A 12,117-nucleotide genomic window follows, 5' to 3' on the forward strand; every position below is an offset into this window, starting at 1 on the left:
CTGCTTACAAAAAATCAGCAACCTTCCTTCCTTGTTGTACATTTTCAAGCACTTCACCCTCCAAACTTCAATCCTTACTCATCACACTATCCAAGTACTTAAACGCACTCACACTTTCCATTTCCTCATCATCCAACATCACTGTGCATCCCTTATTTCTCTCGAGGACCATAACTTTACTCTTCCCTACATTCACCATTAAATTCCATATCTTACACACTCTTAGAACCTCATTCACCAAGCCTTGAAGTTCCCCTTTGTCCTCACTTAACAATACAGTATCATCTGCAAACAACAGTACAGGCAGTTTCCAAATGTTGCTCTCTCTCCTTAAAGTCGCTCCAACACAATACTATGGCTCTATTATCTATCCTTCATTATCAACATATTCTAATGTCAAACTCTGTACGCTGAGCTATGAATATCCACCTCCATTACTGACCAATTCACACTACCGTACAGCATTAAAATCCTAACACATGCTGCATAAAAGCACTTATTACCCTCCTACCGAGGTAGCCCCACTTCCAGCGCATATCATGTCCCACAAATAACAAAACTCCTCCACACACTGAAGACACACTCCACCAAACTTAATCCTTTCCTACATCTCTGTCTTGCCACACTCTCCCCTCCACACCAAACACACAAAATCACCATTACAGTATTTTGGTTTGGAATCCTACCTTCTAATAATACTGTATCTCTTATGCACCCACTTATCACAAAGACGCCCAAGGTGGAATTATTCCCCACAATCTTGTGGCAAATTGCATATGGACAAACTCACCCTCCTTGGACAGCACCACCACCTGCCCTAAATATCATCACCTCAGCTTTATCCGCTCTTACTCTCTAACACACAAGTCCCATTCTATCCCAGTATTTCCTACATCTTTCAACCCTATCTCTCTCTGCCATCAACACTGTCATTAGCATAAAACAACTCCCATGGGAGTGTAGTTCTAAAGTCTCATAAGAGCTTCAAGAACCATGTGGAACAATAATGGGGTTGAAACTGACCCTTGATGCCCACCACCATTCACAGAACATTTATCACCCAAATCTCCGTTCACTTTCACCTGAGTGCGAGCACCTTCATACATTGCCATAACCACCCTAACTAGTCAGTTCTCCATCCCGAGCTTTCCAATTCCCACTGGCACTCTGTTAAAGACCTTCATGAAATCAACAAAAACAAAGTAGAACTCTGTCCTCCTTCCTATATATTTTTATTGAATGTTGTCATATGCTATTGTATGGTTTATGAAGCCTCCAATTCTCCATGCTACTTGATTAAAGGCGGTCTCCCTATTCAGTCCTTTAATCCCGAGGTTACACTTTATAAAGATGACAACTTTTTTTTTTTTTTTTTTTTTAATGCGAGGAAGAAGGAACCAAAGGCAACAAGCTCGCAATTGTTGTTCCTTACAAGAGAAAAACAAAATACGAGAGAGCAAAATTCAAGATCTGATCATTTCGAGATGAATGGACACACTGCATTTTAAAGTGTGGAGATCATGGGAAGTAGGAAATACAGACAGAGGGAGACAGTTCCTCAGCTGACCTGTTCCATAAATGAAGGACTGGGAGTAACTGTTAACTCTCTGGAAGTGGGCAAAGTGCCTCAAGAATGGAAGAGGGCAAATGTGGTACCAATTTATAAGGGAGGAAACAGGGAAGAACCCCTGAATTATAGACCAGTGTCTCTAACCAGCATGGTTGCAAAATTGTGTGAAAGAATTCTGAAAGACAGATGGATAAAATATCTGGAACAGATGAATATTTTGGCTGACAGTCAGTTTGGATTCAGAAGTGGAAGGTCATGTATTTCCAACTTGTTGAGCTTTTACTCAAGAGTGATTGACGTGCTTCAGGAGAGAGATGGTTGGGTGGATTGTGTGTACAGTATTTAGATTTGCAGAAGGCCTTCGACAAGGTACCCCATAAGAGACTAATGTGGAAACTAAAGCATATAGGAGGGTTGAAGGAGAACCTCCTGGAATGGATGAAAGACTTTGTGAGAGACAGACAAATGAGGACAGTAATAAAGGATACGATGTCTGGATGGAGGGAAGTAACAAGTGGAGTCCCAGGGTTCGGTGTTGACGCCAGTAATGTTCCTGATTTATGTAAATGATATGGTAGATGGAGTGAACAGTTATGCAAGTCTGTTTGCTGATGACGCAAAGATCTCGAGGAAGGTAGAGGTTGAGGAGGATTGTAAAATGCTGCAGGACGATCTGGATAGGATACACGACTGGAGCCGGATGTGGGAAATGAAATTTAATGCAAGGAAATGTAAAATATTGGAAATGGGTAAAAGTACCGAGAGGCCATCGTTGAATTATTTGATGGGTAATGAACCAATCACAAAAGCGAGAGAAGAGAAAGATTTGGGTGTGCTGGTCCAGGACAGTTTGTCACCTGAAAAACACATTAACAAGACAGTTAGAGAGACGTATAAACTCCTGACTAATATAAGAGTAGCTTTTCATTATATGGATGAGGAGATGATGAAAAAATTGATAGTGGCCATGATTCACCCCAGGCAGGAATATGCAGCAGTAGTGTGGTCCCAACACAAAAAGAAAGACATAAACAAGATTGAGAGAATACAAAGAACAGCAACCAAGATGGTCCCCAGTCTGGCAGATCTGTCGTACAGAGAGAGGCTGGAAAAGCTGGATTTGCCTTCCTCAGAAGAAAGGAGAAAGAGAGGCGACATGATTGCAGTGTTCAGGACCATGATGGGAGTAGATAAAATTGACAAAGAAGATCTGTTTTTATGGGATAAGAGAGTAACAAGAGGACACGGCATGAAACTCAGGAAGCCAAGCTGCTTCAAGGATATCAAGAAATATAGTTTTCCTTATAGATGTATAGACCTATGGAATAACCTGGACAAAGAGATCGTCCAGTCTAAAAACTTAAACGCGTTTAAAGCTAAATTTGACTTATTGAGAAACAGAGACGGGACCCCACGAGCGTAGCTCATTTCCTGTATATCACAATTAGGTAAATACAAGTATCAAGAAGAGCATAGTGATAGAAAAAAAAAGAGGACAGGACAGAAAGAAAGACTGGAGACAAAAAGGCCCCTTTTAGTCGCCTCTTACGACAAGCAGGGATACTGGGGAAGTATTCTTTCCCCCCTTCCCCAGGGGGTCCACACACTCAAGAGAAATTACAAGTTTAATCCCTTCCCACCTGCTGCTTCTCTATTCAGTCACTAATTCCTTAGGTCAAACTCTATGACCTCAACCTATTTCTTTTATGGTATGTTTCTCACAACTTCACCCTCAGCATTCACACCTCTCACCCTCTCCACTCAGTTGTCACCCTCCATCCTCTCCAGCATCAATGTACCCCTTCTTCTCATATCACTAACACATTCAGGTCCCATCCTTCCTCTAAACTATATATATATACAAGCCTGATCCCACCAGGCCAGTCATTCCATGCCCACTTCACTGTTTCTTATCACTGCTTACAAAAAATCAGCAACCTTCCTTCCTTGTTGTACATTTTCAAGCACTTCACCCTCCAAACTTCAATCCTTACTCATCACACTATCCAAGTACTTAAACGCACTCACACTTTCCATTTCCTCATCATCCAACATCACTGTGCATCCCTTATTTCTCTCGAGGACCATAACTTTACTCTTCCCTACATTCACCATTAAATTCCATATCTTACACACTCTTAGAACCTCATTCACCAAGCCTTGAAGTTCCCCTTTGTCCTCACTTAACAATACAGTATCATCTGCAAACAACAGTACAGGCAGTTTCCAAATGTTGCTCTCTCTCCTTAAAGTCGCTCCAACACAATACTATGGCTCTATTATCTATCCTTCATTATCAACATATTCTAATGTCAAACTCTGTACGCTGAGCTATGAATATCCACCTCCATTACTGACCAATTCACACTACCGTACAGCATTAAAATCCTAACACATGCTGCATCTATCTATCTATCTATCTATAGCCCGACGCCCTAATCCCGCAAAAGGGTGGCCGCAGACAAAACGCCTCCAAGTCACTCTGTCACCCACCATTTGACTCCCCTCCCCCAACTCACCCCCTCCCTCATATACCTCTCAACTCCATCCCTCCACCTCATCCTCGGTCTACCCCTCCCTCTCCCTCCCTCCACCTCACCTACATACACTCTCTTAGTCAGTCTTTCATTCTCCATCCTCTCCACATGTCCAAACCACCTCAGTTTATTTCTCCTAATCTTTTCAACCACATCCACATCTACCCCACAACGTTCCTTCACTTCTTCATTCGTCAACCTGTCCCTCCATGTCACTCCACATGCTCCTCTCAAGTAACTCATTTCCACTGCTCTCACTCTTGACTTGTTCCCCTCTTGCAAGGTCCACGCCTTGCTTCCATACGTCAGGGTAGGGATCACAATACCATCATGCAGTGACTTCTTAACTTCCATACTCACCTCCCTATTTCTCATCACTGCTTTCAGTGTGCCAACAACCTTCCTTCCCTGCTGTACCCTTTCACGTAGTTCATCCCCCAAAGTTCCATCCTTACTCATCACACTACCCAAGTACTTGAATGCACTCACATTCTCCATATCCTCACCATCCAACCTCACTGCACACTCTGTGACTTCATTCCTCTCAAACACCATAACTTTACTTTTGTTTACATTAACTTTCAGCTTCCTCCTCCTACACACTGTCCCAAATTCATTCACCAAACCTTGCAAATCCCATTCATCTTCACTCATGCTGCATAAAAGCACTTATTACCCTCCTACCGAGGTAGCCCCACTTCCAGCGCATATCATGTCCCACAAATAACAAAACTCCTCCACACACTGAAGACACACTCCACCAAACTTAATCCTTTCCTACATCTCTGTCTTGCCACACTCTCCCTTCCACACCAAACACACAAAATCACCATTACAGTATTTTGGTTTGGAATCCTACCTTCTAATAATACTGTATCTCTTATGCACCCACTTATCACAAAGACGCCCAAGGTGGAATTATTCCCCACAATCTTGTGGCAAATTGCATATGGACAAACTCACCCTCCTTGGACAGCACCACCACCTGCCCTAAATATCATCACCTCAGCTTTATCCGCTCTTACTCTCTAACACACAAGTCCCATTCTATCCCAGTATTTCCTACATCTTTCAACCCTATCTCTCTCTGCAATCAACACTGTCATTAGCATAAAACAACTCCCATGGGAGTGTAGTTCTAAAGTCTCATAAGAGCTTCAAGAACCATGTGGAACAATAATGGGGTTGAAACTGACCCTTGATGCCCACCACCATTCACAGAACATTTATCACCCAAATCTCCGTTCACTTTCACCTGAGTGCGAGCACCTTCATACATTGCCATAACCACCCTAACTAGTCAGTTCTCCATCCCAAGCTTTCCAATTCCCACTGGCACTCTGTTAAAGACCTTCATGAAATCAACAAAAACAAAGTAGAACTCTGTACTCCCTCCTATATATTTTTATTGAATGTTGTCATATGCAATTGTATGGTTTATGAAGCCTCCAATTCTCCATGCTACTTCATTAAAGGCGGTCTCCCTATTCAGTCCTTTAATCCCGAGGTTACACTTTATAAAGATGATTTTTTTTTTTTTTTTTTTTTTTTTTTTAATGCGAGGAAGAAGGAACCAAAGGCAACAAACTCGCAATTGTTGTTCCTTACAAGAGAAAAACAAAATACGAGAGAGCAAAATTCAAGATCTGATCATTTCGAGATGAATGGACACACTGCATTTTAAAGTGTGGAGATCATGGGAAGTAGGAAATACAGACAGAGGGAGACAGTTCCTCAGCTGACCTGTTCCATAAATGAAGGACTGGGAGTAACTGTTAACTCTCTGGAAGTGGGCAAAGTGCCTCAAGAATGGAAGAGGGCAAATGTGGTACCAATTTATAAGGGAGGAAACAGGGAAGAACCCCTGAATTATAGACCAGTGTCTCGAACCAGCATGGTTGCAAAATTGTGTGAAAGAATTCTGAAAGACAGATGGATAAAATATCTGGAACAGATGAATATTTTGGCTGACAGTCAGTTTGGATTCAGAAGTGGAAGGTCATGTATTTCCAACTTGTTGAGCTTTTACTCAAGAGTGATTGACGTGCTTCAGGAGAGAAATGGTTGGGTGGATTGTGTGTACAGTATTTAGATTTGCAGAAGGCCTTCGACAAGGTACCCCATAAGAGACTAATGTGGAAACTAAAGCATATAGGAGGGTTGAAGGAGAACCTCCTGGAATGGATGAAAGACTCTGTGAGAGACAGACAAATGAGGACAGTAATAAAGGATACGATGTCTGGATGGAGGGAAGTAACAAGTGGAGTCCCAGGGTTCGGTGTTGACGCCAGTAATGTTCCTGATTTATGTAAATGATATGGTAGATGGAGTGAACAGTTATGCAAGTCTGTTTGATGATGACGCAAAGATCTCGAGGAAGGTAGAGGTTGAGGAGGATTGTAAAATGCTGCAGGACGATCTGGATAGGATACACGACTGGAGCCGGATGTGGGAAATGAAATTTAATGCAAGGAAATGTAAAATATTGGAAATGGGTAAAACTACCGAGAGGCCATCGTTGAATTATTTGATGGGTAATGAACCAATCACAAAAGCTAGAGAAGAGAAAGATTTGGGTGTGCTGGTCCAGGACAGTTTGTCACCTGAAAAACACATTAACAAGACAGTTAGAGAGACATATAAACTCTTGACTAATATAAGAGTAGCTTTTCATTATATGGATGAGGAGATGATGAAAAAATTGATAGTGGCCATGATTCACCCCAGGCAGGAATATGCAGCAGTAGTGTGGTCCCAACACAAAAAGAAAAACATAAACAAGATTGAGAGAATACAAAGAACAGCAACCAAGGTGGTCCCCAGTCTGGCAGATCTGTCGTGCAGAGAGAGGCTGGAAAAGCTGGATTTGCCTTCCTCAGAAGAAAGGAGAAAGAGAGGCGACATGATTGCAGTGTTCAGGACCATGATGGGAGTAGATAAAATTGACAAAGATCTGATTTTATGGGATAAGAGAGTAACAAGAGGACACGGCATGAAACTCAGGAAGCCAAGCTGCTTCAAGAATATCAAGAAATATAGTTTTCCTTATAGATGTATAGACCTATGGAATAACCTGGACAAAGAGATTGTTCAGTCTAAAAACTTAAACGCGTTTAAAGCTAAATTTGACTTATTGAGAAACAGAGACGGGACCCCACGAGCGTAGCTCATTTCCTGTATATCACAATTAGGTAAATACAAGTATCAAGAAGAGCATAGTGATAGAAAAACAAAAAGAGGACAGGACAGAAAGAAAGACTGGAGACAAAAAGGCCCCTTTTAGTCGCCTCTTACGACAAGCAGGGATACTGGGGAAGTATTCTTTCCCCCCTTCCCCAGGGGGTCCACACACTCAAGAGAAATTACAAGTTTAATCCCCTCCCACCTGCTGCTTCTCTATTCAGTCACTAATTCCTTAGGTCAAACTCTATGACCTCAACCTATTTCTTTTATGGTATGTTTCTCACAACTTCACCCTCAGCATTCACACCTCTCACCCTCTCCACTCAGTTGTCACCCTCCATCCTCTCCAGCATCAATGTACCCCCTTCTTCTCATATCACTAACACATTCAGGTCCCATCCTTCCTCTAAACTATATATATATATACAAGCCTGATCCCACCAGGCCAGTCATTCCATGCCCACTTCACTGTTTCTTATCACTGCTTACACAAAATCAGCAACCTTCCTTCCTTCCTTGTTGTACATTTTCAAGCACTTCACCCTCCAAACTTCAATCCTTACTCATCACACTATCCAAGTACTTAAACGCACTCACACTTTCCATTTCCTCATCATCCAACATCACTGTGCATCCCTTATTTCTCTCGAGGACCATAACTTTACTCTTCCCTACATTCACCATTAAATTCCATATCTTACACACTCTTAGAACCTCATTCACCAAGCCTTGAAGTTCCCCTTTGTCCTCACTTAACAATACAGTGTCATCTGCAATCAACAGTACAGGGAGTTTCCAAATGTTGCTCTCTCTCCTTAAAGTCGCTCCAACACAATACTATGGCTCTATTATCTATCCTTCATTATCAACATATTCTAATGTCAAACTCTGTACGCTGAGCTATGAATATCCACCTCCATTACTGACCAATTCACACTACCGTACAGCATTAAAATCCTAACACATGCTGCATCTATCTATCTATCTATCTATAGCCCGACGCCCTAATCCCGCAAAGGGTGGCCGCAGACAAAACGCCTCCAAGTCACTCTGTCACCCACCATTTGACTCCCCTCCCCCAACTCACCCCCTCCCTCATATACCTCTCAACTCCATCCCTCCACCTCATCCTCGGTCTACCCCTCCCTCTCCCTCCCTCCACCTCACCTACATACACTCTCTTAGTCAGTCTTTCATTCTCCATCCTCTCCACATGTCCAAACCACCTCAGTTTATTTCTCCTAATCTTTTCAACCACATCCACATCTACCCCACAACGTTCCTTCACTTCTTCATTCGTCAACCTGTCCCTCCATGTCACTCCACATGCTCCTCTCAAGTAACTCATTTCCACTGCTCTCACTCTTGACTTGTTCCCCTCTTGCAAGGTCCACGCCTTGCTTCCATACGTCAGGGTAGGGATCACAATACCATCATGCAGTGACTTCTTAACTTCCATACTCACCTCCCTATTTCTCATCACTGCTTTCAGTGTGCCAACAACCTTCCTTCCCTGCTGCACCCTTTCACGTAGTTCATCCCCCAAAGTTCCATCCTTACTCATCACACTACCCAAGTACTTGAATGCACTCACATTCTCCATATCCTCACCATCCAACCTCACTGCACACTCTGTGACTTCATTAGTCTCAAACACCATAACTTTACTTTTGTTTACATTAACTTTCAGCTTCCTCCTCCTACACACTGTCCCAAATTCATTCACCAAACCTTGCAAATCCCATTCATCTTCACTCATGCTGCATAAAAGCACTTATTACCCTCCTACCGAGGTAGCCCCACTTCCAGCGCATATCATGTCCCACAAATAACAAAACTCCTCCACACACTGAAGACACACTCCACTAAACTTAATCCTTTCCTACATCTCTGTCTTGCCACACTCTCCCCTCCACACCAAACACACAAAATCACCATTACAGTATTTTGGTTTGGAATCCTACCTTCTAATAATACTGTATCTCTTATGCACCCACTTATCACAAAGACGCCCAAGGTGGAATTATTCCCCACAATCTTGTGGCAAATTGCATATGGACAAACTCACCCTCCTTGGACAGCACCACCACCTGCCCTAAATATCATCACCTCAGCTTTATCCGCTCTTACTCTCTAACACACAAGTCCCATTCTATCCCAGTATTTCCTACATCTTTCAACCCTATCTCTCTCTGCAATCAACACTGTCATTAGCATAAAACAACTCCCATGGGAGTGTAGTTCTAAAGTCTCATAAGAGCTTCAAGAACCATGTGGAACAATAATGGGGTTGAAACTGACCCTTGATGCCCACCACCATTCACAGAACATTTATCACCCAAATCTCCGTTCACTTTCACCTGAGTGCGAGCACCTTCATACATTGCCGTAACCACCCTAACTAGTCAGTTCTCCATCCCAAGCTTTCCAATTCCCACTGGCACTCTGTTAAAGACCTTCATGAAATCAACAAAAAAAAGTAGAACTCTGTACTCCCTCCTATATATTTTTATTGAATGTTGTCATATGCAATTGTATGGTTTATGAAGCCTCCAATTCTCCATGCTACTTCATTAAAGGCGGTCTCCCTATTCAGTCCTTTAATCCCGAGGTTACACTTTATAAAGATGACAACTCTCTCTTTTTTTTTTTTAATGCGAGGAAGAAGGAACCAAAGGCAACAAGCTCGCAATCGTTGCTCCTTACAAGAGAAAAACAAAATACGAGAGAGCAAAATTCAAGATCTGATCATTTCGAGATGAATGGACACACTGCATTTTAAAGTGTGGAGATCATGGGAAGTAGGAAATACAGACAGAGGGAGACAGTTCCTCAGCTGACCTGTTCCATAAATGAAGGACTGGGAGTAACTGTTAACTCTCTGGATGTGGGGAAAGTGCCTCAAGAATGGAAGAGGGCAAATGTGGTACCAATTTATAAGGGAGGAAACAGGGAAGTCAGTCATTTCCTGTGGCACCCTCAGGGTTGCATAGGGCCTCGATGAACTCACACCACCACATCCTATCTTGTGCTAACTCCTCAAGATCTCCCCAACACTCATCTCCAGCTTCCCGTCTCATTGTCCTCACCCACGTATATTTTGGCCTTCCTCTTCCTCTCCTACCAAGTGCCACCCACCCTGGTGTACCTCGTACTATTCCCTGTCTCCTATACACATGTCCTAGCCACTTCCATCGTGAGAACCTAACATATTCATCGACCGGCTGCACTCCCGTTATTTCTCTAATTCTACTATTTGGTATCCTTTCCCACCACTTAACTCCTAATATTCTTCTAAGTGCTTTGTTTTCAAACACCAAGAATTTATTTTCCATAGTCACTGTGCTGTACCAAGACTCGTGTCCATAAATTAAGATACTCCTAACCATTACCTTATAAAGTTTGATTTTTGTATGCACAGAAAAATTGTTATTATTCCAAATATTTTTAAGCATTCCCATTGCCTGATTAGCCTTCTTTAACCTTTCCTCGAATTCAAAGTTCAAAGAACCATCCTTGGCTAAATAAGTACCTAAATATTTAAACCTATCAACTTGCTTTACAACCATACCTCCAATTACACATTCCTGTGCATTTTCCATATTCATATTGATTATTTCAGTTTTTCCACAATTAATAACCAAACCCACCTTGCGACCTTCACTCACCAAACAGTCCAACACTCTCTGCATCTCTTCTGGCCCATTACAAATCAAAACTATATCATCTGCATAATCTAAATCCAAAAGTTTCCTGTTCTCTCCCCAAAGTATACCTGCACCGGTTTCTGTTCCAACGCGTTTCATAATGTAATCAATGACCAATATAAATAGTAAAGGCGATAGAACACCACCTTGAATTACTCCGGACTTGACTTCAAACAAATCACTCAGACAACCATCAACCATCACTTTACAAAATGTGTCCTCATGCATGTTCATAATGACCCTCACAAACTCCTCTGGTATTCCATAATGTCTCATGATCTTCCCCATAGTCTCTCTCGAAACACTATCAAAAGCCTTTTCAAAATCAACAAAACAAAGACTTACCGGTACTCTCATTTCATTAACTTGCTGCATCAAATGCCTAACTATAAAGATCTGATCAATGCAACCACGTCCCTTTCTAAAACCAGCCTGTTCATCCCTCAGAATACCCTCAACCACCGGCTCCAACCTATTTAACAACACTCTACTGAAAACTTTCAAAGCTATCGGTGACAAAGAGATTCCCCTCCAATTACCACATTCACTCAGGTCTCCCTTCTTCGGAACTTTAACAATTACACCATTCTTCCAAACTGATGGTAGTAACCCCGTCACCCATATCTTATTGAATAGCTTGGTCAACATCATTATTAATCTATCCCCCTCCACTTTAAACATTTCCGGAAATAAACCATCCTCCCCTGGTGCCTTATTATTCTTTAACTGTTTTACTGCTTTCTCCACTTCTGCAAGCCTCAACTCGCCTGTTTCTATATTTAAATCTTCCTGAGCAGACGGTATATCCTCTTCTGGTGGTATTGGTCTATTAAGAACTGTCTCAAAATACTCTTTCCATCTATTTTTAATATCTCCATCTTTGGTCAATAAATTTCCTTCCCTGTCTCTAACTGGTATTTCCTTGCGTTTACCTGCATTACCACTCAGTTCTCTAATCGATTCATATGCTATTCTTTGACTCTGTCCATCATTTTTGTTTATTAAGATTTCAGTCTCTGCAACCTTTTCATCCACACATCTTCTTTTATCTCTCCTAGCTAACCTTCTTACTTCTGAATTCAAACTCCAGTACGCAGCTCTTGCTAATTCAATCTCTCGT

The sequence above is a fragment of the Coenobita brevimanus genome, unplaced genomic scaffold (genome assembly GCF_032717465.1).
Source record: "Coenobita brevimanus isolate Jiangsu-jjx unplaced genomic scaffold, ASM3271746v2 jjx.HiC_scaffold_3718, whole genome shotgun sequence".
Lineage (NCBI taxonomy): Eukaryota > Metazoa > Arthropoda > Malacostraca > Decapoda > Coenobitidae > Coenobita > Coenobita brevimanus.